This window comes from Leptonychotes weddellii, chromosome 4, assembly GCF_054177405.1.
Source record: "Leptonychotes weddellii isolate Sample4059 chromosome 4, ASM5417740v2, whole genome shotgun sequence".
Taxonomy (NCBI): Eukaryota; Metazoa; Chordata; class Mammalia; order Carnivora; family Phocidae; genus Leptonychotes; species Leptonychotes weddellii.
In genome coordinates, this window is record NC_138372.1 from 78445095 (window position 1) to 78451094 (window position 6000).

General features: G+C 41.0%; 2 long non-coding RNA genes across 2 annotated transcripts in view; one reads left to right on the forward strand and one right to left on the reverse strand.

The window, feature by feature from the left end:
• The window catches only part of LOC145721055 (uncharacterized), a 381812-nt gene that overhangs the window by 195601 nt on the left and 180211 nt on the right, over positions 1–6000 (reverse strand). The gene's annotated exons all lie outside the window — the stretch shown is intronic.
• The window catches only part of LOC145720844 (uncharacterized), a 37414-nt gene that overhangs the window by 20963 nt on the left and 10451 nt on the right, over positions 1–6000 (forward strand). The gene's annotated exons all lie outside the window — the stretch shown is intronic.

Here is a 6000-nt window from a genome sequence, read left to right on the forward strand (position 1 = left end):
GCTATGATAAACCCTTCACACAGACTATGTCATCGAACTCTCCCAACAGCCTTAGGGGGAAAATATAATTGTTGCTATTATTATTATTATTATTATGGGTAAAGAAATTGAGGCTCAGAGAGATTAACTTCTTCAAGGTCACACAGCTAGAATGTGATCAACCTGGGACTGATGGGGTGGGCAGTCTGACGACAGAACCTGAAGGAGTCTCTATCTCAGCATCATGCTGCAGCTAGTCAGTATATTAGATGTGTTGGCAAACACACTGTGTTTGCTCCTTGCAGGGTTCTTTAGGCTTTGGATTCATTCATTTATTCAATCAATCAGTATTGAGTACCTGCTATGTGCTAACACTGTGGTAGGCATTGAGGATCAGAGCTGATTACTATGGAAGTTATCTCTGTCCTCTTGGAGTTATCACCAGCTAATCACAATTAAGTGTGATAAGAATCATGGCAAGGATGGTACTAAAGAAATGTGGGAAGTTTGAGCTGGTTCAGGAATTTGGGAAGTGCTCTCTAAAGAAGTGAGGACTCGGGGCACCTGGGTGGCTCAGTCGTTAGGCGTCTGCCTTCGGCTCAGGTCATGGTCCCAGGGTCCTGGGATCGAGCCCCGCATTGGGCTCCCTGCTCAGCGGGAAGCCTGCTTCTCCCTCTCCCACTCCCCCTGCTTGTGTTCCCTCTCTCACTGTGTCTCTGTCTGTCAAATAAATAAAATCTTAAAAAAAAAAAGAAAAAAGAAGTGAGGACTCAGGGAACCTGGGTGGCTCAGTCAGTTAAGCATCTGCCTTTGGCTCAGGTCATGATCTCAGGGTCCTGGGATCCATCCCAACGTTGGGCTCCCTGCTCGGGGGGGGGGGGGTCTGCTTCTCCCTCTGTCCTTCCCACACCCCACCTCCCGCTCCTGCTCTCTCCGCTCTCTTTCTCTCCCTCTTTCAAATAAATAAAAAAAATAAATCTTAAAAAAAAGAAGAAGAAGAAGTGAGGACTTCATTGAGAGCAGCAAAAAGTCTCACTGAGGGACCAGTGGAAGTTCCCTGGGGTGAACTGGAGAAGACAGCTTCATGCAAGGTAAATACCAAGGAGAGGTGAGCATGCAAGTGTCCCACACAGACCTGCCTTTAGGCAAGGATTTGCTGCCTCAGGCAGCGGCAGTGCTGGCAGCCCCTTTGGGCATTGCTCAGCTGCAGAGAGATGCCTTGCTCAAGGTCACGTCCACGCAGGCCACTCCTGAGAGGCCATTTCAGTTGCACAGCACCCCCGCGGCTGGCTGAGGCTGTGGGGCTGGCCTCACAGCTTGATCTCTCCCTTTCCCAATCCTGCTTCCGCCCCCTCCCTTCCCTGGGTGTTGATTTCAAGGGCACTCCCTAATAAACATCCTGAGCACTCAATCTGCCCAAGTCTGCTTCCTGGAGAACCCAAAGTGCATTACAACATGTAGACGCTTTGATCAGTTAAGGTACTAACAGGCTTTCAGAATGACTGTGGATTGAGTGGGAGACTGAGAGATGAACTGAGGCTGAAAAGGTGGGCAAGGGTCAGATCCTGAAGCACCTGGTAAACCATGCTAAGGACTTCTAAAGGTAGTGGTGTGGAGGAAGCCACTGCAGGATTTTAAGCAGGAATGATATGATCCGATCCATAGTTTTGAAATACCACTTGGGCTGCAGTACACAGCAGATGACAGAGGTGTTCTGAACACCAACTCCTCTCTTCCAGCAAGCTTTTCCCTTTTTTTAGATATCAGTGGTAAAATAAAGGTGCCAAACTGTCTTTCCTGTCCTTGAATTGTTGCTTTCATTTGTCTTCCCCATTATCAATAAAAGCTACCAAATCTGCTCCCTGGTTTATGCAGCTACAATCCTATGAGATATTATGTAGCATTAGCTCCTTGAGAGAGGATATAGTGTTACCCCAGGACGTGGGAAGTTGCTAGATCTTTGGTAATGAAAGCAAACTCTTCACTGTTTCTGGAAAAGTTTAAAGTGATAAGTCACTGGAGACATGAACTCCATATACAGCATTAAAAGAAAGACTTGTCCTGCCAATCATATGTCTGTGGTTCTTTTTCTTGTTTTTATTTTTCACCTTAATCCCAAGATATGTGTAATATATAGTTATATTTTCATAGTTCATTTGGGCAGGAATAACTTGACAGCCAAGATTGAATTTTTTAACAAAGTTTTATTGAGGTATAATTGACATACAAAAAACTAGATATATTTAAAGTATACAATTTTGAAGTTTTAGTCTATCTATACATCTGCGAAACCATCATCACAATCAAGCACCCCAAAAGTTTCTTTATGTTTCTTTGTAATCCTCCCCACCCCACTCCTTCCCTGCCCTCTCCCCTAGGCAGCCACTGATCCACTTTCTGTCATTACAGATTACTTTGTGTTGTCTAGAATTGTATATAAATGTAACCATTCAGCATGTACTCCTTTTAGTCTGGCTTCTTTCATAATTAGAGAACGAGATGTAAAAAATAATGTTTTATAGTGATCAAGCTTGTTACACATTCAAAAACTTTGTATTTAATTATGTGATACCTACCATAGCCATTGTAAGTATTAACATGGAAAGTGATGCTCAATTTTCTAAGTATATTGATTCATTATTCCTTAGACTGAAGCATTGCTAGTTACCAAAACCATTGTCCTTCGAAATGTTTTTCCTCCAAGTTTTTGTTTAAATTCTAGCTAGTTAATGTACAGCATAATATTAGTTTCGGGGGTCGAATTTAGTGATTATGCTATGAGGTGGTCTGCTGAATTTCTCTAGTATGCTCAGTGAAACTGGAGGCCGCCCCCTCAACACATTCACACGTATGTGCACGCACATACATTCACTCACACATCTGGGTACAAACACAATACGTTTTTTCTTCCATACATCACTTTTAGCCCAGGTTAGTTCATCAATTGCTTCACAATACCATTTTCATTTTCTGTAGCCTCTTAAAAAGATTAAAATTAAAAATAGTTAAAAAAAAATACCCTTGGCTGGGGCACCTGGGTGACTCAGTAAGTTAAGCATCTGCCTTCGTCTCAGTTCATGATCTCAGGGTCCTGGGATCGAGCCCCGCATCGGGCTCCCTGCTCAGCGGGGAGCCTGCTTCTCCCTCTCCCTCTGCTTCTCCCTCTCCCTCTGCTTCTCCCTCTCCCTCTGCTTCTTCCCCTGCTCATGCTCTTTCTCTCTCTAATAAATAAAATAAGATCTTTAAAAAAATACCCTTGGATTCAAACCTCATAACTATTTGTGCATATGAAAACGCAAACCCTAGAATGGGTCACAAAATCACAACTTTCAACCTTTAAAAGATTTACATACAACACAGTGATGTAGGCATAGGAAGCCCTCAGTGTATCTTTTCCCAGTGAATGAAACCAAGCTTTCTGCTTTGTGATTGCATCTTCTCTGATATCCTGTCACTTGACTTTGGCATACCTGAGAAACCAATGTTGTCACTTCCTTCAATATAGCGTGCGCTCAATCTGATTGTAACTTTTGTACAGTCTTTGCTTTGCTTTTCTAATGTGTGTGCCTTTCTTTATATTTTAATCTTTTTCTTCTATTCTACATAGCTTGGAACTTTTTATATTGTTTTGGGAAAGAGAGGGTGTCTATTTTCCATTTCTTAGTTTCTGGCTTATTATTTTGCAAGTTTAACCATCACAGCCTATGAGAGGATGCCCTTTACTTCATATTCCCACCGAGCCTCGTACATATACCTTATAGTAAGTTCACAGTGGATTAAACCTGATCTGTATTATCTTCCTGTCAAGTATGATGTGATGTGTAAATTTTCATATTGTGCCGTCACTAAGCATAAGCCATTGTTTTCTTTTATACATATTAACTCCCACACATCACAAGAATGGAATCCTGTTATCTCGTGCTGGCTGGGAATATTGTGGCAGCTGGGGGTTTTGTATGTGTTATAGCTCAAGTTGTCTTGTTTCTTGTCAAATGTTTTGTCTAGTGTTCATACTTGTGACAATGTTTTTAAAGCTCTTTTCCGGATATTTTGTCATGGATCTGATAATTTTTCAGAGAATTAAAAACTTTTAACCCTTTGGTTCGTTAACCAGACAACCCCATTTACCATGTTCTCTCTGGGTGTATGCCCCTACATGACAAATTCCCATCTATTGGAGAGATATCCTGGTATCCTTTGAAACTCTAGCATGGAAAAAAATAGTAAAAGTGAAAGGAACTTTTGGTTTCTGGATAAACACGTATGTCACTTAGCTTACCTAAACAGGATATGAGTAGTACTGATTTTGTTCTGGAAGCTTCAATACTGAAAAAAAAAAAAAAAAGAAGCTTCAATACTAATTTTATTGGCAAGCAAAGAAATTAAAAGTAAGGGAACTGAAAACTTAATTCTTCCTGGGATTTCCTCTTCGGGTTTTCTCATAGGTTGTAGCTAAGATACAATAGAGCTTAGTTTCAGAAAATTATAACAACGTAGTATAATTTTTGAGTAAGCGTTAAACCAGGTAGTGATATAGCTTATGTCAGTTTTTAGGGTTTTGTTTTTTTTTTAAATACTTCAAAGAGAAATCCGGTGTAGCTCTTTCTTTCCTATCAACCACTGCAAAGGTCCTAGGACATATTGTTGCTCTTCCTGTCTCCTTCACACTATAGGGTTGGACTGCAGAAGAGAAAAAGCAGCCTTCCAGGCTCTTCCCTCCAAATCCACATTCTCAGCATTCAGTTCTCCTACTGTATCCTTTCCATCTTGCCATCCACCTTGTTCATAATAAAGAACTCCTGATGGAAAAGCTGGTAAGCTGGTAACACATATATAAACTGAAATTCCCAGCTTTGTTTGGAACATGGTGCTCACTGGAGGAGTGGAAAATCAATTGGAAACAATAAATAGGGACAGCAGAGAGAGTAAACAAAATGTGGAAGGGCGAGGCTTGTCCTGATGAGTGACTAAGTAGGCAGCTTCCTGTGAGCCCTTCAAAGAATGATCTTTAAAAAACTGTTCCCCATTAGCTCTTAACTGCAAAGCAGACCAATTTATTTGAAAAAAAAAATGCTGATAATTAAATCAAGCACAAATATATGTGGTTTACTTTTAAAGTGCAAGAGACTATGTTGGTCCAGTATAGGACCAAAATGAAAGGGGACGTCTTCTGCTAAACTTAAGAAAAGTAACTTACACTCATTTATATCCATGTAGAGCCCTTATCTATAAATTATATCCATACTCTGGATCCTTTAGGCATTGCACAAAATATAAATTGATTTCTTTCATTAACTATCATTTAGATTTATAATAGAATGACACCTGTTACAATTTTTTTTTAAAGATTTTATTTATTTATTTGAGAGAGAGAATGAGAAAGAGAAAGAGCACAAGAGGGGGGAGTGGGAGAGGGAGAAGCAGACTCCCTGCTGAGCAGGTAGCCTGATGCGGGACTCGATCCCGGGACTCCAGGATCATGACCTGAGCCGAAGGCAGTCACTTAACCGACTGAGTCACCCAGGCGCCCTGTTACAATTTTTAAATGTCCCATATGCCTCAGGTGCTCAGCACCACCAGTAAGCTCGTTGCTGTTCGGTGTCTATCAGTGTTTTCTCTGCAAGTTAAATGTACATTCCAGAAGAATGGATGGCAATTTACTCTTCTCTTGCCCCTCTACTCCCCAACTCCATGCTGTGACCTTAACTGATGCTTAATAAATACTGAATTGATTGGGCTAAATGAATGTGTGAGAAGTCAATAGAAGTTGCCATGGAATTACAAATCTCAGACTTTTTATGGGTAGAAATCCATGCTCGCTGGAAAGAGCATGGGGAATCTTGAAATGAGCTCTTTGCTCAGCAAGGTATTAGCAACCTGACCTTGAGCTTTGGTTTCTTTACTTCTCTGAACTGCAGTTTCTTCAACAAAATGAGAATAATAATAAGTACCTTGGGATTATTGCAAAGATTAGGGATAAGTGAATGGCATGCGGGTGGCTCACAGCCTTGAATTCATGAA